This window comes from Thunnus albacares, chromosome 11 (genome assembly GCF_914725855.1).
Source record: "Thunnus albacares chromosome 11, fThuAlb1.1, whole genome shotgun sequence".
Taxonomy (NCBI): Eukaryota; Metazoa; Chordata; class Actinopteri; order Scombriformes; family Scombridae; genus Thunnus; species Thunnus albacares.
The window spans coordinates 24,148,153-24,175,402 of NC_058116.1; the positions used below are offsets into that span (position 1 = coordinate 24,148,153).

A 27,250-nucleotide genomic window follows, 5' to 3' on the forward strand; every position below is an offset into this window, starting at 1 on the left:
ATGTGCAGAAAAACAAAAAAAACCCCTGCAGTTCCCCTCAGCTCTACAGAGTGTTTTAGTGTCTTTCAGCTCACTGTTCTGGTTTTACAGCCAGCAACTCTACTGTTTTGGTTCAGTCTCACAGCTCTCATCAGTCTTATTTCAAACTGCAGCAGGCAGCTGTTTTCTATGGTGGCCCCCGAGGAAAAGCGCACACAAGAGTGAAAGCACATTAAGCAACATTAAGAGAAATGTGCTCCAAATCCAGAGCTACAAATACCAAAACGCATACAAAACTGCCCCTAGCAGCCTGGAGCATTTCCACTGTAGCGATTAGCTTTGTAGAATTTTTTTTTGTTGTGGTTGTTGCATGTTTTTTTTCCCTTTTTGTATGTGTTGTATTTGTAGCAATTCTTGATTTGGAGCACAATTCCCTTTCACTCCTGTATTTGCTTCGTCCTTAGGGGCCGACGTAGCTTTCAGCAATGACTACACACACTGTACACTACCCGTCCCCAGTACCCATCACCAGTCAGCAGGCAAAGTTAGTATGTAGCTAAAAAGCTAGATATTTCCCTTGGTTGGTGCAGGCAAGACTGAGCTAAAAGAAGATGAAATTATTCATATCTACAAATGAATACTACAGTAAAGTTGCTCTGTGTCTGCTGGATGTGTAAATAGGCAATTCTTTGCCAACACATTCGACATAACAACTTTAATATGTGGTTATATGTTGACGTTGTGTTTGCAGTTTGTTTCTTGGCCCCCAAATGGCCAAAAAAATAAATGAATAAATAAAAAATCTGCTTTAAGTTCTTCTCGCTGAGTGTACAACAAGAAATATACGCATGATAAAGTTTAAAAATATCAAAAAATTCTCAGCACTAGTAAATAATACAAAACAAGGCATATATAAAATATAGACTAATAAAATGCTAAATGTGTGTTAACAACGGTAAATACTTAATATTGTTTTAGTTGGTAGATAATTCATATTAGCAGCTTGCCATAAATAAGACTAATTACTCCCATGATTAACCCACAACATTTATTAACACAACAGTGGCATTAATGTTGAAAGTTAAGTATAAGTAAATGTTTTTTCTGTTATAAAAACATTTAATAAGAACCTAGTGAAGCCTGGTTAGATGCTTGAAGGTTTCATGAAAGGTACAGCAACTACAATCATTCTTGCTCCCGTTGGCTATTTTGCCCTTCTGACCGTCCTCTTTCTCTCTCTCTCTATCTCTCTGTCTCTCTCTTCTCTATCTCTCTACCCCTGTGTTTTCAGGACAGAGTCTCAGGGGACACCATATCGGCAGTTAAATCACCATGGTAACAGGAGGTTTGAGGGCATGCTGGGAGTTGGTTTGAACTCAACAGAGCTTTCATCTTCTTCCTCTCTCTCTCTCTCTCTCTATTTCTCCTCCCTTCATTCTTTGTCTTTGTTGCCCTCTTCTTCTGAAATCCCTTTTCTCTCAGATTCTGATTTCCTTTGGCGAGTATCTCTTACTTTCTCTCCTCATCCTCCGTGTATTTGCGTCTCTTGTCAAATTTTGAGTGGTGGGCTGCTTTGTCTTTTACCTCACTGCAGCAGCGGCAGGTATGGTGTGACGTTGCATTTTGCCTGGATACACAACTTTACAATTCTTTTGATGCTTACAGTATGTGAAAGAGAGCATTTTCAGCTGTAACTTAAGTAATGAAAAGGGAGAAGAGAGCTGAACAGGAGAAAAAAAAAACAATGATGGAAAGAAGGTAAAAAAAGAGAGTGCAGAGGTGAGGACAGTCTCAGCCAGAACCCTGATACAAGACAGCTGGCACTAGTCAGGCTGGCTGTGTAACACATGACAGCCCGCACACACTCACAAATACACATATGCTGTCTCTGTGTGTCGCTTTGTCCAGGAGAGCATCACCCAGAGTCGCCCTCTTCCCCTCTTGTACAAACTCTCTCACCCTCTCTAACACACAGAGGGTGAGCTGAATCTCTTGGAGCGCCACCAGGCCTCCGACCCATCTGGAGAGTCAAGACACTGAACCGAACACAGAGTGTGTCTGCTTTTACCCGTGAGTCATAGCACTGACTCAAGAACCAAACACAAAGAAATCAGACAAGCAGTACTTTACTGCACTTTTGTCACAATGCTTTAACATATTTTGTTTTGTCAAATTAAGGTGTGAACTGCTTGCTGCAGGTAAGATTAGCCAACATTTAATAACAGGCAATGCAGTTTAACATTGCAAGACAGCTGATCAATAAACTTTATTAGGTTTCAGTACTATGAATGTACTGTTGGACTGTGCATGTCTGGGCTCCAGCAAAGAACAAATGAGTTAATTATCAGTAACGAGCAACAAAGACATGCTTTATTTATGTTGAGATCCTTTGTTACCAAAAGAGAACACAAGCACATAGATGACTTTGGATACACATAAAATATTTGTAAGTAGGATGAGTTCATTGTTAGTTTGGCTCTGCGCATGAGATTTGTTGACAGTAAGAAAAATATCGACAGCCAAATTCTAATAATGATTCAAGAGCCTATTTTTTTCGTAGACACTGTATTCTTAAACCAAATATCATTTCTTATCTATTGTAAAAACTCAGCCCCAATACGTCTAAAATACTTCAAGGAGCAATATGTCTGTTGTTGGGTTCACATAGTACATTAAAAGTCCTAATACCACCAACAATAGTGTCTCACTACATTAGCAAAGAGTAAAGTATCAAGGAAATTTATATTTCTACACCAACTAATAGCATAAAAGAAAGATAATCTGGATTTCTGTCATTCTGATTTGAGCTAATCACATAGGCTTAATCTGCTGGCTGCGCTTTCTATAGTGTGTCTCACATCCAGCAACTCTCACACATTTCATGATCAGACTTGTTGGTGTACAACAAAGGTCACCAATTAACCATGGGCCACTTTTTTTCACAGTTTTTGTTTATTTCTTTCAATTAATTTAAAATTACATTGATTTATAACACTGTTAAAGGTTGTATCTGAGAGCAGATGTCATTTTTTCCCCATTAGTAAGTGATTGTTAACAGCTTATTTTTATACATATCTTATTAGTTATCCACACATATACAGTGGCCTGTTTCATTTATGAATTTATGGCTGATTAAAAGTTATTGTTGCCTTTAGGAAAAAAATGGCATCAACACTTCCATTTCTGTTAAGACTGCCACCTATTTGTGTGTATGAAGAACACATCTGTTCTGGTCACATAGGCTAATGTTGTGTAATTAAAACAGTGTCATAATTCACACATTCAAATTTCATTTCTGGTAGGTGCATATTTCAAATAGCATGGTTTTAATGCCTCTCCTTGTGTGGGGGCAGTATCAGATGTATCAAAGATTATATTTATTGAGATTTACACAAACCTTGTATTTATTTTGTTATCTACAGTAGATTTGTGAAAGTATTCAGTTTTCGTGTAAACTCTGAAAGTCAAAACTTTTTACTGGAGGGCTGCATTTGACCCAGGGGCCACTATTTCCCTACGGCTGTTGTACACATTGGTAAAAATTATCGGTAAAAATTGGTAGATGAGCAACAAGACAGCGGTCACATGATACTTCGGCAGTCTGAGATCGGGATGAGGAGCAAAAAAATGTGATCAGGCAACACATCCTCATAACGAAATGACCACACAGGTTGATTGTACCTGCGCTCCAGAGCGACCCATAGGAGCATTTATAATATGCCACCTCTATCGGCAGTAATCATAAAAAATAATTATGTTTTATGACATGACAACACTGTGTTTAAGGTCTGGTTGGGTTTAGGCACAAAAAACCACTTGATTAGGATAAGAGAAAGATCATGGTTTGGGTTAAAATGATCACTTGAAATGTGGTGTTGGTTTAAATTACTTAAAGTTACGCAATCTTCATCGTCATGGCAACAGTAAACACCACGACGATCAAAGTTACGGTTTTTAAAAAAACTGTCCTAACTCACGATTGGAAACGCGAAGCAAACAGTGGTCTCTTGCAACCATCTAGCCTAGGAGGTGTCTAGCATGCGTTCATCCGGCCAGCACGGGAATGTCAAACATGGCACCAGATTAAAAGCTCCAGTATACTGTGAAATACAGAGAGAATGATCTTGCGATGAAAGGCTTAATCAGCATTGTGTGAACTCGTTTGGCAACGGCTTGAATGTTCCAGACGTTCATTTATTATAAAAGTTCCACACTACAGATTTAAGGTAGTATGGCTGTTTTGTAAGTCTCTGGTTTAGAGATCTAACCTGGACAACCATAATCCTGCTCTGGTGGGCTGTTGTTAATGCTTTATTTAAAATGTCTCCCTTTAAAAAAAAAAAAGGAATAAGTAAACTAATGAATTCTCTTTCATTAGAGGTAAATCCAGTGATGAGGGGTAATTTGACTTCGAGGATAATTGGCTCTTAGGTCTAAAATCCTCCATGTGTGACTGTCTACATTCCAAGAGAGCCTCTGATATGAGACTTCAGAGCTGAAACTTGCTTGCTGAGAAGCACTCACCCATAAACTGTCATGGGTTTAACCTAGTTTTGTGTTTTTCATCCTGTTTAATGTGCTGGCACACCTCAAGAACACATAAATCTCCCAAGTAATGCCTACTAATGTTTAATTAGTAGAATATTTATATAGATGTTTATTTCCTTTACAGAAGAAAATTCAAATCTTGACGTAGTTTACAAATGTCGGTGATTAGTTTTGGTGATTTGTGCCAGAAAATTAAATAGCTCACACTGCGTATTCTGAAATAACAAGAACGACACAAAACTTTTTTGTGCTTTTTTAAAATCACCGAAAACTCCTCAAGCTGCACGTAGGTCTAATAATTTACTAGATAACGGCAAAAAAAGAGAATAAACTAGCAGAAAAATATCAAATTAATTCTCTAGGGAAAATTTGGCAAGTTTTCTCTGAATTTCTCACTGTATAATAAATCGTTTATGTGACCCTCTCTGTCTTCAAAAGCAGTACAGTGAGTCAGCCAGAATGTTAATCAACACTTTCACTGAGGGTGCACTTTGAGCACACATGCACACGTTTTTTTTTTTTTTCTGCTATGTTTAAAATGTATTCAGTTCCAGAAAGAACAGATGTCCTCTCTCTCCTTCTGTGTCATCCGTCTAGAAACTCGGTAGGGAAGCATTTAAGACTTGTGTTCCTCAGCTTCATCGCTTTAAGCTTATTGCTGCTTTAATTTAGCCCACGCCTGCCCAAATTTAAACATGTAGTTATTAAAGAACAGCAGTACAGTTATTATGTATACAGTCATCAGGCTAAAAACACTGAATTCTCCTTTTGTTTCCTGGAAAGCTTATTTGTTGTTCATTTTTCCAGTTTCTCAAGCTCATTCTGTTGTGCCAGCCGTCTGTGTGGTTACCGCCTGCCAGCAAATCGATGCCTCTCTCGGGGAGAGCAGACACTATTCGGTGTAACATCCTTTGGGTTGTTAGTTAATCAGGAAGGCAAGCATGCGTGACCAGTGCTAACAAGACTGGGGAAACAGGGGAGAAAAAGGAGAGAGTGGGAGGTGGCGCAAATGAAGTGGGAGAGAGAGGAAAGAGAAAGGGAGAATAGGAGACAAAAGAGAAAGAGTAGTTGAGAAATAGGTGGATGTGATAACCAAAGAGGGGCTGGAGGAGTAGAAGAGGGAGGCAGAGGTGTAAGAAGATGAGGAGGAGCAAGAAGTAGGAAGGCTCAAATGACAAGGAGGGGGAAACATGCAAATCTAGCGTGTGCTGTCTCCAAACAACGGGTGTGTGCAAATATACTAAAAAGTGTACCCAAGTATCTGGGAGGTTTGTCAGTTCTTTGCCTTTATTGTGTTTCAATGCTAATCCTGATGCTTATCAGCTTGGTTCATCAGTGTACAGCCGTCAAACACAAGCCCATAGTGTCTTTCTATTCTCTTCTATTGTATTCTATTCTGTTCTATTCTATTTTATGTTCCCAATAGTCCACTCAGATGTCCTGCCAACATCTGCATAGCTGTAGCAATGGTTACGACTTGGCAGCGGTAAACCCTAATTATCAGTGAGTTATGTAAGAGCGAGGCCAGTGCCAACACTTAACACCCATACTCTCTCTCTCCTCAGCGTTCACTTGGCACTGGTTATAAGCAGATGATAGATGAGGCGGCATCTGATCCGACATCAATTCCCGCACCAGATTTTGAACTGTTGGCGGTGCTTTTGTCATTTTTTGTCATTTATTTCCTGCAGTTTCTAGCACATCAAAGTCAGCAGAGACACAGATAATAGCAAAAAGTCACCCAGTGGTGGAAAGTACCTAATTACCTCTACTCGAGTGTTTTCATTGTATGCTTCAACATACAACCACACTACATTTCAGAGGAAACAGCGTATGATCATCTTATTAAAAGGATTCGTTCTTATGAATTAAACTACCCAGCAGTTCATAACAAAAGCAAAAATGAGCTCCAGCTCGACTAGCTAACTAACATTAAAATACTACTTACATGTAAATGAATCAATAATAGTAATCCACTGATTACTGCTGTAAAATGTATCATAATATATCACTCTGAAAGGGGCCTTTCTGTGTAATGACTATTGTTACTTTTCATGCTTAAAGTGCACTTTGCTGATAATACTTATGTACTTTTACATGTGCAAGATCTTAAATGCAGGAATATTATTTGTAAAATATAATTTTTATGGGGTGGTATAGCTATTTTTACTTATGTAAAGGATATGAGTACTTCTTCCACATCTGCCCTCACCTATCGAAAAGAGTTTTAACTTACAGGGTGAGAAAGGCACCACCTTTTGTTATGTTAAACATAAAAGTCAAGGATGAGGTCTTAATGGTCCTGCTTCAGGGTTAGGTTCAGGGAGAACAAGGAATGATGTGCCAACTTTACATAAAAAGTAAATCATGTACAGTAGCCTTAAATGAGATAGATAGTAAAGTATCTGAACCACTGCAATGATGTTACTGTCTGTACTGGTCAAGGCTGGCGAGGTAGGAGCACTATAAGGTTATAACCAGTCATTATCAGTATTATTGTTCAGTGTATAAAATGTCAGAAAATAGTGAATAATAATAATAATAATAATAATAATAATAATAATAATAATTCCCCTTGTTTTGTCCGACCAACAGTCAAAAACCCTAACGACGTTGAGTTTATCCTCATCTAAAACCATAAAAACTAGCAAATATTCACATTTAAGAGGCTAGTGCCAGTGATAATTTGGGCATTTTTGCTCTTGAGTACTACCATGTATAGTGGGGGTCAATGGGGACCCAAAAAGAAATTTCTGGGGCTCCATATGAGGTTAATCCAGTCATGATACTGGTTTTTCAACAGCTCTTAAACTAAAATTAGTCTTTACAGTTAAACCCCTATAGTTTTCACTGTGTGCTATGGTTATGAATGACTACAACTGGCCTAAAACTAATAATGAAATAAAAATATTACTGAATCAGGGGCGGATATACCAGGGTGGCACGAGGTGGCAGCTGCCACTCCTACAAAATGCCTTGACACCCAAGTTTTGGGCAATCTAATTCAAATATATATATATATATACTGTATGAAAATGTGTGGCTTGTTGGAAATTTACAAGAGCGAAACTTTGATGTCCGAGTTCAAGCGAATGCAGCAAGAGATGACGCCAGGCGCCATTAGCCGTTCCTGCAATGGGCAGCAGTTCTGTTTTCTCCCGACCTCGGCAGCTTTCTGCGCAACCTCTCCTGGTCCCGGGCCGCACACAACGACTACTAATGGCTTTTTTTCCTACTAAATATGTGTGTAGGGTTGCCAGCTTCCACTTGTAGAAATACAGAATGGCCACAGATGGATAGTGGCGGGGGTTGTTTTGTTGAAGTGTGTTTTGTTTAGTAATAGTGTCTCATATGAGGGACAAATAAAACCTGACTAAACCCAAATATTCACTGGTGCTTATGTGCGTCTCCTGCATCTACCAGCATCTCTGAAACTGTTCATTCTGCAGACAAACATCCAAATTTCAGATAAGTCATGCGAGTGAAATGTACAAAAGCACCCAGTGTAAAAAACTTAAAGTCATTCACTTTAAGCCCCAAACAAAGAGCCACATTAGTCACCATCACATGAGTTACCCTTTACTTAACACTACAGATGTAATCCCTCCTCTGACCACAATGTGGGTTGCAATGGCAGAGTGGCGCTGTCCCTATTTCTACTCATTGACTTCATGGGAAGTCAAGAAGAAGAAGCAGTGACTCACTGACTAACTTTGTTGAAAACTTAAGACGAAATAAAAGATATTTGTTTTTTGTTTTTTTTATGTTTCTGGTGAGTGAAACTCACAAGGATTTTCTTTGTTCAGGCTGATATTCATCTGCTGGCCTTCAATAAGTTTGTTCCTGGCATTGATTCAGCTGTTTCTCTGCTGTGGAACTGGATGAACGGTAAGAGACAATTTTGATTTATCTCTGAATGTTTGCCTTTTACCTCCACCTGAGCAGTCGTATTCATAACGTAACATTATTGATAATCTCTCCACGCAATAACATTGGTAATATTAATTGGTAATAACAACAAGAAACACAACAACAAATGAACGTACTGCTCTGTCTCCTCTATTGGTAACGCAAAAGTACTCTAATAAGTTACTTTTATCAGTCGGTAATGCTTTAATGTAATGAGTTACTGTATTGTTGTGATGTAACAAGTTACTTTTAAAAGTAACACTGATGGAGTTTGTACTTTCACCACATTTTCAAACTGAAGCTCAGAGAAAAGGACTTTTGCCATTTTATCAGCATTACTGGATAAAAACTGGATATCTTGCATCATTGGCTACATAGGCTGAGTGATAGTCGTATGTTAAATTATTTAAAAACTGCCACATTTTAGATTTGGAAATAAAACAATTGATTTCTAATGCCACCTTTAAATATTTCTACTCAATGCTTTACTATTTTACTGCACCACAATAATGTAATGTTTTTGAGTTAAAATATCTTCATTTGGAGACTTTTCCCGGCAAATATTGATATATGTGATTGTTTGTGATTAAATCAGCATATATTTCTACTACCCCTTAAAGCCTCCATGCCACCCTCTTGCCACCCCATAAATATTTTCCTAGATCCGCCCCTGTACCAAAATCCACACTGACAAACTGGACTCATGATTGTGTTATTGTCTAATTAATTATTGTCTGCCAACAGGTACAGTTAATCCAGACAGATGAACTGCTTTCCATTCAGTCACTCATCAAACCACCCTCCCTGTTGACTGTATGAAAAAACAAGAGTCCATATCGAATTAGTAGAATCATTTGCAGCCAAACAGAAATGTAATTACATCCACCTCTCTGTTCCTCAAGGGCAAGAGCTCAATTCAGGGATGTGAAATTCAATTACATTATGATGAGCAAAGGAATAATCCCGGAGAAAGAGAATGGGCAGAAGAGACAGAAAAAGAGGCAGACAGGGCTGTAGATAGACAGACAAACAGAGCTACAGAGTGAGACAGACTGTGGTTGAGAGAGAGTAGGAGAAACAGTCAGAGAGAGAGATTAATAAAGAGAGAGAAAGACATAAAGGGGCGAGGGTAGTGAGGAAGATTGTAGGAGCCACTCTTGCGCTGCCAATCAAGTGACTCTCTCAACTTTTGATCTAATCAGGTTGACTTATTTGTGTTAGTGCTCTAAAAAAAAAACTCCCAATAGACACATTTCCTGAAGTTGAGGAAAACCACTTAGTGGTCCCAAGATGAGGGAAAGGATTCAGAGTGTTTGAAGGTTCACAAGCACTTCATTTTATTTCTGCGCTATGTGGTGACGGTGGTGGAGCTGTTATTTGCACAATGTAGTGATGAAAATGAGATGGTAAACAGAGGCAGGTAAGGAAGTAGAGGCAGGGAGACGAGCGAGAGAGCTGGACAGAGAAGAGATGAAGGAAAAGGAGAGTTTTAGAGAGCGGAGGAGGGGACACGGATGGATGAGAGCAGACAGTGGGGAGCAATTATGCATCATTTAAGATTGATTAAATAAGATTTTTATGCAAATACGCTTGTCAGTGCTGAAATTGTGCAGCAGAGTTGCGATGAAATAGAACATCACATTGCCAAGATTTCTCTGGCGGAAAATCTGGACTGCAGGGAAGTTATTCACTGCTATTTTTGATTGCCAATGATCAAAGTGACCTAGTGCAGCTTTTTAAAGTTTTGATAGGTCAATTCAAATGGCTCATATTGAACATGAAAAGAGAATAATGATTTGTAAAAATATTGGAATTACCTGCAAATACTCCATGAATGTGTGTGCATAACATATGATCCCATTTACATTTGTATCTTTGGCAGATCATACATGTAAATGCATCCAAGAAGCATTCAACATGGACTTTGGGGGCTGGTTTGAAACGCATTCTAGCCAGATATCCACAAAGTGTAAATTCATCCATCTCACCAAGATGTAATCTTTATGCTCTCACTGTATCTACATCTGTGGAAATCATCTATAAAAGATCTGTCCCCTGTGATAACTGGAGCTGAAGTAACATTTAAAAAGCTGTCATTCTTTCTTCCTCATTAAAGCCACAAGACAAAGCGGCTCCAACAATTTCCATACACACATGCACTGAGCTGCTGTAGCACTTATTTGATCTCTGATCAGTGCAACTGCTGAGAGATATTTGCGGTGATGGAGCAGCATGAGTGAGAGTCCTTGCAGACTAAAAACTTTTGTCTCTCTCATACTTCATTAATATGATTCATCTATGTGTTAGTTGATGCATACAGTAGCTATTAGCGTTCTAGCTAAACTGCTATTTCTTCTGATGAGTAAAGTAGACTGAGTTGTGCAAGACAAGTGTAGATGGGCAGTATGTGTCAGGGTGTACAAACCCATTACCAAGTGTGTGTGTGTGCGTTTCTGCATGTGTGTGTGTGTGTCTTAAATTGCTGGTTGCTCTCCACTGGGGCAGGGAGTTAACACAAAGGCTTTCAGGATGTTACTTCCTCATTAATTAGTGGCTCTAAAAGTGGCATACATACACTCCCTCTGATAGCCACACACACACACACTGGTACACACACAAAAACAAGCTGACAACAGCAACAAACACTTGTACACACACAAAAAATAAGACCATTAAGAAAAAAGGTATAATACTACAACTTGAGTGTAGAACACACATAAAGCTAGATAGATAGATAGATAGATAGATAGATAGATAGATAGATAGATAGATAGATAGATAGATAGATAGATAGATAGATAGATACTGTATTTATCCCAAAGGGACATTAAAACACATGGCATCACCACCACACATACAGATAAACACAATCTTTGCCCCCTCAGCAGACACATCCAACATGGCTGCAGCCGTTTGCTCAGCTGCAAAATATTGTGTTTAATAATTCAGGATCCACTGCTGAGCTTGGCTCAGCTCTGCACCGCGCCTCACACTCTGGCTGAGTCCACCCTGCAGAAAACCCTAATGGGACGCTTCCTCTCTCTCCCCCTCCCCTCCTTCCTCCCTCTTTCCAACCTCCCCCTTTTTTTCTGTCCTCCTTTCTCTCTGTTCCCTGTGGGTGGCCGTCTCGGTCCCCTTTTTCCCTGTCTTTCTCTCTGTCCTCCTTGGTGCAGTTGTTAATCCTCCCATCTTTTTCCCTACTTCACCACACTTTTGTTTTACCGTTTATCATCCTCTCTCCCTTGCTCTTTTTGCGCTCTCCTACCACACCCTATCTGTTTCAGTCCCCTTCATTTTGCTTCTTAATCTATCTTCCATCCCCTCACTCCTCTTCTTTCCTACATTAACACCCCTATAGTCCTAAAACCCTCTATATCCTCCACCATTTTAACCCTCCCTTGAATGGCCTCCCTCGCTCCTACGCTCCCTCAGCCCTCTCCCCTCACAGTGGCCCAGCAGTATTGATTTCTAGCAGGGCAGAATTGCAGTCGATGGGCACAGCGAGGGGGGTTGCCATCTGTGAGAGGCTTGGCACTAGGGACTCACCGGGGTTCGTGCAGAGATTAGGACAAACACACGGCTGATTTGACTAATGCTTCCTACACACCTGCAGGTTTTAAAGAGCTTCATTCTGGAAACGTTTTAACAGTATAGGAAACCATGAGTGGAGTTCTACATCAGGGGTTGTCACTCTGCTCATATCAGTGCTGCATCTTCTGTTGCACCAGGTAAAAGTGGAGTAATATACTTATATAAATAATAAAGCACACAAGGTTCATTATTAATCACATTTTTCAATATAATGCTTCACAATTTGGCAGGAATTACAGTTCAGCAAAACCCAGCAGAGTCATAAACGGTTTATGTTGGTATAAAAGTAATTTCTACTGACTATTCATTTTCTGTTAATTTCCTCACAGCAGGGAGATTTACTGTGATGCTGCTAGCTAAAGGATATCTTGTGGCGACCAGTGTGACAGTATTATGAGGAAATTATTAGCGGCAGACAAAATACTTTTCAAGGTCCTGACTGCTGTTGTGTTCAGCTGCATCACAGTGGCAACCAGTGCAGTACTTCAGCTGAAGGCAGGTATTAGTTTCTCTTAGAATTTGAAGGATGACCGAATTGTTTGTCGGAAGGATAATCTAACTAAAAATGACTGTGGTTTATTTTCTCTGGCTTGGTGGAGTAGTTTACACACTAGGATTCAGTCATTTATTGTAATTCAATACAGGGACAGAGCAAGGTTATATCATACAGCCAAGTGGCATCATATATCAGAAGTTGTGATTGCGTTCTTTTCGCTTTCATTTATACATGTCTTGTTTAAATGCAGCTTTCTCAAGGAGGATAATCTACTATGTAAATGATGCCAAAAATATAAAAATGTAACATGGCTGTCTGTGCCTCGCTGTCCTCATTACAATATGACATAAACAACATCTATGAATCCCTGTGGATTTTAAAGCAAGTGCAAATGAACATAAAAGCTTCAATCATAAAAGTATTCTAGGCCAAAACGCTGCTTTATTTAGGTTTGTATGTGTCATAAAATTTAAAAAATGAACTTCAAGTTGTAGTTCAAGGCAAAACTGAGAAAGAGACTGAAGCGGATCTTATTCAAAGACATCTCAATTCATGAACACACACATCAAAGAAGCTCTGCCTAAATTATATAACATTTCATTGAAAAGATTTTGTGCAGAAATGATGAATGAATTTCTTGATTCATCGTTCGTTTTTTTCCAAGGCAGAAATAAAAGATGCCTCGAATGAGTAAAGTCACAAATGAGCATGAACTGGAAAATACAAATACAAAATCCAATATATTCAAATACTTTCAAAATGTTTTCTCTTCCCATTCCAACTCAGTGTTGCTGTTCTGGCCAAACATTTACAGAGATACAATTGTAGAGCTGAAGGAACTCCCTTGAGCTCAAGTCTCTGACCACACTGAGCCTCCAACTGTGAAAACTGCAGATTTCTACAGTAAATAGACCCTTTTGGGTTTTGTTTTTGTTTTCTGGGGTTTTTTTTTTAGGAAAAAACCCATAAATATGATGCTGTTCAGTATCCAATTTGGACATCTTTCACTAATGCTGGACCAGTTGACCACAGAAGATAGTTGACTACAAAAGAAAAACTGAGAAATGGTGGAATTTTCAGATACAGGATACAAAGAATAATATGACAACTAGATTTCAACCATGTACAGATAGACAGAAAACTAAAACGTATACCGTTTACATGCAGTATTCAATGTTGCAATGTTTTGCACATAGAAAATTCCCTCCCTTATGCACAAGCAAAAATGAAGACCATGTGGTACGGTAAGGGTTCCGAAATAAACGAGTAAGTGGACTTTGAGTTGAAATTGCTTTTTAAACTGACCTATCAAGCTCAATTTTTATGAACATGGTTAAGATGTCTTAGAAGTGTTCATAATCATGGAAAGTTCAGACATCTTCGGGTACAAGGAAACTAAGCAAAATCTGCTGATGAGGGCCTTGTGAAAAGCTCCAAAACAAGTGGACCTTGAGTTGAGATTGTTTTGTCAAGTAGCCTTGCAGTTTGAAGAATATAACAGTAAAATATACAACAGATTAAAACCAACTCCAGTCTCCCAAACATCTCCTCTAAACCAGATGTATATCGATAGCTGCATGTCAGCAGTACAGTCAGCAGTCCTCCATCTGTCTACACTGAATCTGTTCATCCATAGTGCTGATGTACACTTATAAGTGTTTTGACAGTACTCACAGCTCAATATAACAATAACTGCAGGACTCTATGTAGTGATAAAAAAAAGCCTAAAGAGAGATTTCAGGTCACAGTGAGGTGCATTGAGTAGAAACAGTGCAACTATACTCTCTTTTATCACTGTGCTCAACATTAGCTGCATCATTATACATCATTATTTAACTAATAAACTAATTTTAAAAGGCCTTTTCACACTGTTTACCTTTTTATCCTTCTTTCTTTCCAAATTTCTTGTCAGAAAACATAGAAACCTTTAAAACTTTCTCCCCCAACTCTGTTGTTTGTGATTTATTTGAATGTCTGTACGTAACAGCCCTTATACATTCCCGTTTAATTATAACAAACAAACAAACAAACCCAAGTATAGTGTTGTGAGTACTTCCTCCGGGTCCGTCAGAGCTCCAGCTGGCAGCATAGAATAATTACCCCACTGTTGACTGTTTACCTAACTAATTTATTTGCTTTGATATGTTTCAAGACTTCCAGCGGCACAGTGAGCGATAATTAGCCGAAATCATGCCACTTCAGTATCCCAAACTAGACAGCTGCTGACCTGTGTTTAAACAGTTTCACTACGGTGTGAGTGGGTGGTAACCAAATTGGCCACTGAGGCACAAAGTCAGATACGCAGTCTAAACCACATGAGGTTCACACCAGTGTTAGGAGACCAAATGAACAACACACACACACGAACACGCAGAAAAACACGGACTACTGGCATTAAATATTTTGCTTATGGCAGAATGGATTCACCTGAGTCTGATGTCTGACTGCTATCGTTTCCAGCCCTGCAGTGAGTCGTGCCAGACACCTGAGCCTCTAGACTACCCCTCTCTCTCTCTGTATATGCACTTGAGCAACAGTACTTAAGCAGGCACTTTTTGTATCACAGCCTTCAATTTCAACAACATCTCAGCCTCTAGCCTTTTTACATTTTTCGTCTATGTTGCAGGAAATAATTAAGATACGATGAGTTGTACAAATGTTTCTCTGTTACAAGTGACAAGGGTCAATGTTTTGAAATGTCACACAAAATGTCACGCAAAGTGTTTCGCTTTTAACTGTTCTCAACTAAAGATGATGATGCTCGTCACCCTCAAATATTATGAAACTGTTACTACTCAAAGTCCAGCAGGCTACATTTAAAGGGGAATATTATGCACATTTCCATGTCTATATTTATATTCTGGGTCATTCCTGATGAGCCCCCTCTGTTCTGATTGGTTGAGCTGTGGCTCGGCCAACTTCCATCAACTCCAGAGGCTACGTAAACAAACAGTAGAGGATTTCACTTTTTTTCTGGTTCTTTACTTGAAATGGCAACTTCTCAAATACCTCCATACATGTTTGAGCCCAAATCTGATAAGAAATATGCGTGTGCCATCAATCTGACGTCACTGCAAGAAGGAATTAGAGGTAACATTGCGAACGAAGCACTTAGAGCAGGCTGAAGCCCTGGCTTTTGACTTTCAGGGTGCATTTTTACATACGTTCACCTCATGTTTTGGAACTTTGACCGTCTTTAACATAGACACTCAACATCAAACAGTATAAAAATAACAAAATCAAAAAAGCATAAGTCACCTTTAAAAACAAGTTTAATTTTTATTTTCATCTCAGCTAAATGCTCATATGAGCTCTTGTGGAATGCACTTACAAATGGCATTATTTGTCATTTATGCATCTTCTCCTTTGAAAAAGAAATTTATTATTTGGCAAGTTAGATAGAGGACACCTTCATGTTTAAAATCTAAAAAAGTTCTAGGATTTGTCTTTCTCTTTCCTTACTTTTACTTTGAGGACCCAGTGGAGATCCAGGAACAATTTGTTGACTTACAAATATTCTCGAATGTCTTAGGGGCCCTGTCTTGCCAGTTTTATACTCAGTTTAATACTCTGATTCTCTGATAGTCTGAATGCCTGCAACCATACAGAGTATAATGAAGTGATGACATCAGTATTTCCCCATTAAAAATTAACATTCATTCATTTTCTGTTTACTTAGTTACACAAAACAGAAAGAAACCATGAAATGTGATAGAGACAGGTGTTAAGACTAGCCCTACTGTTCAGTATGTAGATCTCTCTGACCTTGAGGAGGTGCTGATTCAGACATAACTAAAGTGAGGGTTCATTTTCAGCACATAGAGAAATCGAGGCAGAAAAAGAAACATGAGAAACTGACAACAGAGTGATTTGTGGGTGTGTTTTTGCAAAAATACCTGAATGTGATTTTTTTCTTTTTTTTTACCTATGCATCCTTATGCATGACTTTGCATGCATATGAAGAATAAAAAGACAAGATAGTGAGGCAGACAGTGTTTTGTTTTTGTTTATGAAGGCTTCAGTTCTTATCAAATCACAGTGCAAGTCTTCTCTGCATCTGTGGCCACAACACAGTTACTCCTAAACTCTGTGGAGACTGTTCTGCATAATCAAATTGAGACACAGACAGACTGAAATCCCTGAGACACTTACACAAGTGGCCACACGATAGTAGACACACACATATACACACACACACACACACACACATGCACACGCACGAACACACTGTAGCCTCTGAAAAGAGGTTGCCATTAAAGATAACTTCAGCTGTCAAACACCAATTACTGTGATGTTTTTTCATGATAGGCATCAAAATCACAGTGGTTGAAAGAAATATTTGGCATCTGATCATTTTCTGTTTACAGCTGAGTGAACTCTCATCTACTGTAAGTGTGTGCCTCTGTGGAGTCTGTGTCTGTAACTTAGCCATGCAATCAAGAGCAACAGAGAACATAGAGGCAAATACTGTTGTAATTCAGTCAAAGAAAACACAAGAATTCACTAAAAACCACTCAAAAATACTGGGATCCAATGGTTGCACTCACATCCTAACCCAGACCACATCTTCCCCACCTTAAAGGGGACGAATCATGCACATTTCCAGGTCTATGGTTATATTCTGGGGCTCTATTAGTATATCTTTGCATGATTTACAGTTAAAAAAAAAACCCTTATTTATCTTATACTTGCTCTTTATGCAGCCCCCTGAGTTCAGCCTTTTTAGCTCCTGTCTCTTTAAGGTCCCACTCCCAATGAGCCCACTCTGCTCTGATTGACCAGCCCCTCGGCAGACTTCTGGCGGTTCTGGAGGCTACATAAACAAACATTAGTAGTAGGATTTCACTTATTTTCCTCATCTTTATTCAAAATGGAAACTTTCCGTACCGAAATATGCATGTGGACGTGTACACCCCATGGAACGACCTTAGCGACAAAAAATAACCCTTCACACTGCATCGAACCCATCTCTACAACAGTGTTTTTCCTGCAAAAATTACCCTCTGTATTTAGCTTCAATGCAACAATTATGTAAAATCTGAGACTACAGAAACTATATGGGCTAAATACTGACATTTATAAAACAAACCAAGACATGTCAGTCCTGTTAATATTCATTCCCGCTTTTGACTTTTGTTAAAAGAGCAAACTTTAATAGTTTCTATTGCATCTTTCAATCCTCAGCATTAAAATTAGAATCTTTCTCATTCCCCCTGCTGTTCTCTCGCTGTGACGTGTAATATAAATAAACCTGAAAACCAAACACACCAGCCGCTAATCAGAGTCACAGTGATTCATTTATCACAACATCTATTTTTTTTCTGCTTTTCCAGACTTGAAAACAACAAGCTTACTTCAGTTAGAAGCCATGTGAGTTGTTGAAGGGAGGGGGAAAATACCTCAGTGGATACTCACCGGGTTTTTTTTAATGAATGTGAGCTGTTTTGAAATTAAATGCTTTCTGGTTTATTTAGTCAGTATAAGAAATGTTCTGTCAAGGATGTTAAGAAAAAAGCTACAGCTGCAAAGATTACCCAAGCGTTACATCTAATCAAAATTTTAACCATCCACTGGGGCTTTATGAATCACGTACCATCAACTCATAACATTGTGAATTTGTGAGTCTAGTCTGCAAACACATAATAACAACACACATAAAGTTATCCTGATCTAGAAACATACAGTAGTGCCTTTTATGTCATCATTGGCAGTGGATGATGTAAGGACAAGCATTGTTTCTAGCTGAGGTGCCTCCCCAGACCAATCATTTTTCTGGTTATAATAATACATCCTACAAAAAAAAGGGGGATTAAGAGTTTCTGGATGCACACTGTAACAAGCAGTCCTGTCATGACAACAGGCCTCGAGTTTCATCATTATTCACCATGGTAACAAGAGCACAGAAGGCACTGATAGGCTTCTCAGTTGAAAACATGATGTGATGTGTTGGATCCAGTAGTGTGTGGTAGCTGAGGAAAGTCAAACAAAACATAACAATGAAGATACTATATATTATATAGTGGGGGAAGGTGTTTTGCATCCAACAAATCCAACAACATACTGGAATTAGGGATTAAGGTGTGGAGGCAAAACTTCTCTTGTGATTCATCTGGCATCACAGCATCTCAGACATCTGTTTTGAAATATCCCACCGATTATCTTGTCTGAAAAAGGACTTGCCTTGAGAGATTTATCCAACAGTGATTTCTAATGCTCAGTTTGAGGTTTCATGTTCACTGCAAAGCTAACCCACATTCACACGGAGCAGCTGCAGCCCGATTTCCACTCGTTCAGACAACCCAATACAGTTTCATCTTCTTTAAAAATGAATGAGGTGTGAGTCATGACCAGCAACTATTTCTGTCTATTTTGATTCTGTGCTGTCACTTTCTATTAGCCCTCATCTCTACTCCTTGAGAGAGTGAACAGTAGAAGACAGACAGCAGATGAAAGTGGTTTGTTTGGCTGTGAGTTGGTCATGTCACAGAGTGTAAAAAATAATTGAGGCACCTTTGAAAAGAAACTTTCGGCCTCCATTTTAGTTGCATCAGCATTAGATGTGATCAAAGGAATCCATATATTTGCATATATAGAACAAAATGATTGACAACTATTTGGTTTTAAGTGTGCTCAATAGTTTTTTTGTAGTCCCAGGTGCAGTGTGGCCAAAGCACTACTGCAAGTGGTGATGAGCAACTTATACAGCATAAAACGACAACGATTAGCCGATTACTCCATTAGTCAATCGACAAAAAATTAATTGGCAACGATTTTGATAGTTGAATAATTGTTTTAATCATTTTTTTTAAGGAAAAATGCCAAACATTTTCTGATTCCAGCTTCTCAAATGTGATGATTTTAAGCTTTTCTGTCATACATGACAGTGAACTCAATCTTTAATCTTTGGGTGCTGGACATTTGAAGATATCACCTTGGGCTCTAAGAAATTAGAACAGACATTTTTCACTATTTTCTGATATTTTATATACAAACAATTGAGAAAATAATAGGCAGATTAATCGATAATGAAAAGAATCCATAGTTGCAGCCCTATATGACATCTAATGGCAACAATCATCCTCCTGAATACTTGCCACAGCCAACTTGAACTTGAAACCATGCTTGATTGAATAAGCTGTCTGTCAAATAACTCTGAACTGAACTTTTGTAACATCCCTCCCTCTCTCTCACACTTTTCATAGCTGGCATCCACTCTAAATATTTTCCTTCTTCTCATTTTGGCACCAAATTGACACCTTTTTGGCATTGCTTTGATTACAAAAATTACGTACAATATGGCATCAATGTAGATCAGTGACCAACATGAGCACATAAAGGCAAAATACATCTGCAGGGGCAGCCACAGCTAGTGTTTCTATAAAATAGACTGGAAGAACCATATGTTGTGGTTATTCATCAGAGATGTAACTGAGACACTTGAAAGCAAGGTAAAGAAGTCATGAATGCAAGATACACAAATAGCAACAAGGGATTAGTATTCATAAAAAAAACACCATCAATATCTTCTAATATTACAGCAACGATGATGATTTCTTCCCTTCTCCCACTACAAACACAAGAGGAAAACACAAAGTAAAAAGAGACAGAAAGGAATGTTTCCAACTGGCTATTGATATAACTATTGAAAGTTGTTTGAGTGCAATACCAAACCAACCCTTTTGTGTGCAACAAGAGTCAGTATCAATCTCACTAGAGGAGCAAAAACAGTCTAACATGCTTGAAATTGATTGGCACATATGAGACAAGGAACAGGGAGGAAGTGTGACGCTCTCACGCTTCACAACTCTTCACGGACAACTGACGGCTTGAATTTCATCTGAGATCATTTTACTGTTTTGTTTCAATGCATTGCTTGAGCTGAGAGCCTAAAGCAGATAAATTATATCCAGTTATATCATTGTTATATATATTTTCCAGTTATATTAGTCAGTTTATAGCTATAAAATGATTTCACCCTTGCGTCCATCAACCACAATCTAGGATCTAAGTGGTGTTGTGAGGTGTTCTTTCCTGCTGAGGTAGAGAGAGTAAACAGAGAGCTCCTGCCTCGCCAGCATTTTTCACCCATTCATATTAGATTTCTGACTTCTTACACACACACACACACATCTACAGCACATGATCTGCGCAGCATCTTAGTGAAGCATGACATCCTTCCTGCAGGAGTTCATTTAGTAAAACATTCTGAGCCACTGTTATAAAAGATTTCATACATTTGGAAAGAAAAAATCTGGTTTATCAGCTAGGATCATGATATTTAGACTCACATACATACACACACACACTCAAACACGGGCACTCAATGTCATAATCTAAGTACCCTCCACTCTCTGGCAGATCCATGGCTGAAAATTGAGTGCAAATTAGTTCTCTGTCTGTGTGTGTTTGTGCGTGTATGTTGTCCTGATGTGGCCGATGAACTGCTACTAGGGGGATTCAGACAGATCGCGGAAAACACTTATAACCTCTCAAGTTCATATTGCAGCTAAGACATAATCCAAGAAGAAGCTGGTACAATTTCACCTGGAACCAGAGCTGTACTTCATACATAAACATAAAGAGGATTATCTCAGATACTGAATGGATTTTGCTATGGATCTAAACTTAAGATGCACAAAAGGACTAATTGCTGCGTACTTTGCAACCTTTATCTGACTGACATATTCAAGACACATTCATGTCACGCCTTCTGTCTGACTGCCGTTGTTTTATCTGTCTGCCTGACTTATTCGACATGAGACAATGCTTCGGCTGGGTTGAGCACAAAGGAGGGTTTGTTTGTTTTTATACTAAACTAGAATGAGTGGGTGGTGGATTACTGTCTGGTCATGGCCCAGGAGAGGATACTATGAGTCAGTACAAGAAATAAAAAAATCAAAAACAAAAAAAAAAACCCCAGGTGATCCCACAATGTTCAAAAGAAAAAGTTTGAGATAGTTTTGAATCCTCTGTAAACAGGGGATGTGCTTAAATGCTATTCCTGATAAGAAAAAGGTAGCATTCATCCCTGTTATTACGAACTGAAGGTCAAGCTGATTCAATGGAAGGTCATGCTGCAGCTGCTTTTTCCTCTTAAATGAAATACTGTTCAATAGGTACAATACCTGTCCTTTGGTTGAATGCTGTGGAAGATTGAACAACGACAGTATATGGAGAGATAACTGTAACAGAAATGATAATAGCATGAAACTGTGTGTTGGGGCACTACAGCTCTGGTTTAGCTGCTGTATGGACAGCAAGATGAGCAACCTCTCTTCCCTTTTTTTCTCATTCTTGTCCTTTGCCACTGTGAACTCAATCGCTCCCTCACTTCAACGCCTCTCAGTCTGCTGTCACTCATCTCTCTACTTCTTATTGTCTACTTGACTCCACTACCTGGCCTTTCTCTCACCCACCTTCTACTTACCCTCCCTCCCTGTGCACACATCTGCGTTTGCTTACTCTCAGCTAATAAAACCTAAAAATGTCTATCTCTATTTTTAAGTATACAGAGAGAGATGGAGTGACATGGTTTGGTTTCAACAGAAATATCTTGCTGCTCTACAAAAAGATGAAGAAAGAAATGGATATTACCCTTAGTTTTCTTTCATTCTCTTTCTTTCTTTCACCCCATTATCCCCTTCTTCCATCCCATTTACACGTTCAATCAGCCCAACAGAATAGGGCTCAATAAAACATTCATGCATTAAGGGGAAAATTAGGCTTTCCCAGGCCCTTTTCCCTGAGGCTACCTTCACCAGCATATAATTTGTTCCCAGGTAACAAATTGCAGTATGAGGAAGCCCAGGCCTCTTGGTAATGGATCCATTGCAAGCATCAATTTACCATTGATCACGGTGGAACTAGTTGTTGGTTGCTGTGAGAGTTTCACTGCCTGCTCTTTTGTGTTCCCCCTCTACACGAGGCAAGAAAAGCAAGTGGTTCAATAAGAGTCCATTATAAAGGCTCGATCCTTGAACCATTCATAAATTAAAGAGGGTGCTATTACACATGAAAGCCACTAGAAAACAGCAAGTTAAGTGCAATTTTCTGATTTCTGAAGAGAGAGCAGCCAACTGGAGTGGAATGACTGCTGCTATGATAATGAGAAGCAAAACACAGAAAACCAGATCAGGCAGAATATGGATTTAACAGGAGGTCCTATTTAGGTTAATATCCTGAAACATCATTTATCATGTTGTTGTACTTGACACTGGTCTTGACTGGTTAACTTCTGTCAGGTACACCTTAAATGGGAATTCCACTCTAACAAAATGGGGCCATAGAGTTGGACTATGGTAATTGTAGTTTTTGGAACTGGACCCATATCAAGAAGTCTAGTCAGGGTATCTTGGCCTCTACTGCTTCAATTTTGACCCTTTGTTATTTAATCTGTCTCATGAATCCCCCAAGTACAATACCGAATCAGTGAAGTGCTTTGTTTTGTTGTTTTTCAACCATTAGCAGAGAAAATGATGTAAAACAAAACACAACAATAGTGAACCATTTAGGTTACAGACTTTGAATGGATTTCCCTCAGCTATTAACCACCTCACATGGCATTGAATACAACTCTGCTGGCTTGTGTGGTACAGTGCAATTAATTGAGCTGCTATAAATATTTAATGACATTCACAAGACTGTTCCTTTCATGTATAGATCACATGCAGCAGTGACCCGATACAAGCTGAAGACGCAGGAGGTGAGAGTATAGAAAAATCCCATACTCACCACCACACCACCAAAATTAATCTGCCAATCAAAATCTTTCATACTGCTTGAGCTGCATTTGCACTTTGACTACCACATTAACACTCAACCTTCAATTTAATATTATTGTTGGCTCGATCTGGCAGCCCTATATAGACAAGACAAGTCCAAACCCCACCAGAAAACGCTTTGTCTATGAATTCAGTGGCGATGAAAATCTGAGCTGCGTAGACATGAGACTAGCTGTGAAATGCTACACCTCAACACAGGATAGGTAGAACATTAAACCACACTGTGTGACTTAACAAGAAACATCCCTAACACACACATACACACACATTCACAGTAGCTCGCATTCTCTTCTGACGTTTATATCTGATCACACTGCACCACCTCACTTCTTTGGCTCGTCAGTGAGGAGTAAAAATAGTCAAGTGGTGCTGACTGATAGAAGATGGTGTGAGGCTGCCTAGAGAGGCTGTCCTATAATTATGCAAATGATTTGACAGCCAAGCAAATACACAGATAAAACACACCATAGCTTCTGATAAAAATGCCTACCAAGAGTTCCCTGACACATCAACAGCAAGGTGAAGTATGTGTGAGAGAAACAATAAGTAAAAAAAACTGTGTGCAAACCCATACTTGCAATGATCTCTTCCAAAAGTGAATAAGCTCAGTTGTTGATCATTCTTTGTGTTGCTGTGCTTTCATATCATCCATCTCAACATAATAATTATGAATTTTAAAATTTAGTTTTGATGGACAAAAAGAGGTCCACGGCTTTATTCTAAAAAAAAAAATGTATATCCACAACAACTGAGTGTCTGTCTCAGTTGAAAAATGAACCATCTCTAACCTGCATCAGCCCTGCAAGGTTTTCAAAACAATTTCTCATGAGAAGGTAATCAATAGTATAGCATTACTGCAAGTAGCTAGGATTTCATTAATGGCCTCATCTTTAAAGCTGCAGCATGTTGGAAACAGGCACCTTCTGAAGTTTAGAAATACTCGCAAATATTTCAAACCCAAATTTTGTCCTTTGAGCGGATAAAGTGGGACAGAGATGGAGAAAACATTTTTTGCAGCAGTTACAGCCATCAGAGAGCTTTTACCTCATTTTTCAGCCTGCTGTGTGCAGCATTTTTTTTAAATACTCACACAAGAAATTAATGTGCATATGGGTGACATCAAAAAGGGCAAGAGTCTACATTTCTATTCTGGGGCTCTACTGGAATATCTTTGCATGATTTATGTTTCAAAAAACTCCTTATTTATCTCATACTGTCCCTTTATGCAGCCCCTCAGTTCAGCCTCTGTCTGAAACAGGCTGTTTTAGCTCCTGTCTCTTTAAGGCCCCCCTCCCGATCAGCCATTTCTGTTCTGATTGGTTAGCTCCCGGAAACTGTCCCTTGACAGACTTCCGCCTGCTCCAGATGTTACGTAAACAGTAGTAGTAGGATTTCACTTCCTTTTCTCCTTCTTTACTCGAAAAGTCAACTTCTCAAATACATCCATACATGACTGAGCCGGAATCTGAATCGAAATATGCAAGTAGACAATGTGAACAACCCATGGAACAACCTTAGCAACAAAGACTACAGAACGGACGTCCATTTATGGGCATCCCCGAACACTCTGATGTCAGTTCAATGGGGAAATGGGGGTATTGTTACCTTTTGACTGCCTTTTTGATTTTCAGGGAGCATTTTTATCATGTTTATCATGGATATCGGACATTATAACTATAGAAATGACAGAAAACCACAAAAAGCATTATATGTCACCTTTAACAATCATATTGTTCTGTTTGCATCAACATCATGTACTCAAATGAAACCTCCGCTGATGCTTAGTGTAGGAGACTTGAAGGGCTGGAATGACTCTAGCCCATTAACTACATCAAAACCAGGAGGCATGCAGCAGGGTTGTAAATACTAATTGTCCATCACAAACAACACAGGTGAGATCAGAGAGTTAATGTAGTGAAAACCTAAACAGAGATCCATTCAGCATGAGTGCGAGGCTGAGCAGTGATGCTGAGCTGGAAAGAAGACCTTGACAACAGTGGCAGAGCTTAAATCTCAGTGTAAACAAAAAGGTTTAACCTCATTACAAAACACCCGAATGTATAAGTGAAGAGAATCCAATTAGTATTACAAAAAAAAACATGTTCTAATTATGAAGCCCATCCATGAACCTTCCAGTTCCAGTTTGGTTTTTTTTTGTTTGTTTTTTTTTTATTTGTCCGTATCATTAAACAAGTCCTACACTCGATTAACAAAAGCCAGACAGCAAGGCCCTGATATGCTCGAGCAAAAGGTCAACTCCTTCGTGTAAATTAATGTAAGCAGTATGTTGCACAGTCAACATATGTGTCTCTATGTCTGTCTGTTCCAGCATTCGTAGTTTATTTAGGTTAATCACAAGATCTCATGATTGAAGCTGTGTAACAAACCATGAATAATCACTTGGTATCCACTGAACATCAAGGGTTTTCAGCAGAGCACAGGTGTAAGCAAGCACACACATACACACATGTTCAAAAGCTTTGCAGTTAGACAGGCACTCACCAACGTCACTCCATTTAAAGACATATCCACAAATGAGCATTAGTGCAAACTGAGTCATTTCTGCTTTGATGAAGAGAAACTTATCATTTCTATGCTGTAGCCATCATTTAATCTCTTGTGCTGGCGCTGGTGTGAGTGATCATGAGGGAGACTATTATTATTTACACAAGTCGAGAGACATTTTATTTGTCATTTGTCAACTCAAACATACTTATCCTGAAAGAAAAAGGTCATCTTCATTTATCCATTCTCATTAGCCAACTCTTTTAATCAGTATCAAATCAAAGATCCCATGCAATGTCACATCGAATGTCTTGTTTTTTCATTCCGCCCTCCCAAAAATAATCATACACAGATGGTATCTGTATTTAATTTGGAAATAACTACAATGTCTCTGTAGCACATATCAACGCTATCAAATGCCAAAACAGGTCTGTAATTGGAAATTATAGAACGATCTAGGTTACTCTTTTTTAAAAGAGGCTTAATGACTGCGGTTTTCAAAGCCTTAGGGGAAATGCCTGCAAGGAGAGAACTGTTAAGTATTTGCAGTATTTCCAAGAGAAAAGAGAAAAGACATTCACTGCCTTAAACATATCAGTGAATGTTTAGACTTGTAACTTTTAAATCAGAATTTTGACAATTTTAGGTTTTATTTTATTTAACAAAGTCCTTGTACAGCTACTTCTGCTCAGATTTAAAGATTTTAAAAAATACATTATCTTACTCTAAATTAAAAACAATGTTTTTACTCAATGTAAGGTATGAAAGAAATTGTTGTTTTAGTATCGTTACCAAACCCAAGGATCATATCAGCATAAGTATTGAAAAACTCTAAATGTTACTCTGTATCAACTGCTGTAGTTTTGAACTATATTTAGCTCTGCAACATGCATTTACATGGTGGACCCTGCCCCCTTACTCAGGCATTAAAATCTAAAAGCATATGTGCTTAATTTCAGAGAAATTACCAAACCTAATAGAGAAGAAGAAGAATTGCTGTTCTAGTTAAAGGGGAAAAATGAATACAGTGATTTTTGACTCTAACATTATAATCAGCCTTATATAGATTTCATAACTATACCTGCAGAATGACGGCCTGTGAGCACAAACACACACATAAACACAGTGTTATACAAACAGATTCATGCACACATACCACAGCAAACACCCAAAGGAAACTTTAGTCACTAATGATTAAGATTAGGCTGTAGCTTATATCTTAAACGAATTAAATCCTTGAAAGGGGAGAAAGATTAAGCCTTTTTTTTGGAACTACTTTTTATATTCAGGAAACTTTTTACATTCTATCCCCATATTGGTAATACTTCTAACTGTGCTATTTAAAGAAATATGTTCCTATCTTCAACCTATGTCATTCGCTGGCATGTGAGCATGACAAATGGGTGTATGCCTGTGTGTGTGTGTGTGTGTGTGATTTGTC

General features: G+C 38.7%; 1 protein-coding gene across 1 annotated transcript in view; it reads right to left on the reverse strand.

Annotated features, from left to right (window-relative positions):
- LOC122992832 (transmembrane protein 163-like) overlaps window positions 1–27,250 on the reverse strand; it is a 66,145-nt gene that overhangs the window by 18,745 nt on the left and 20,150 nt on the right. The gene's annotated exons all lie outside the window — the stretch shown is intronic.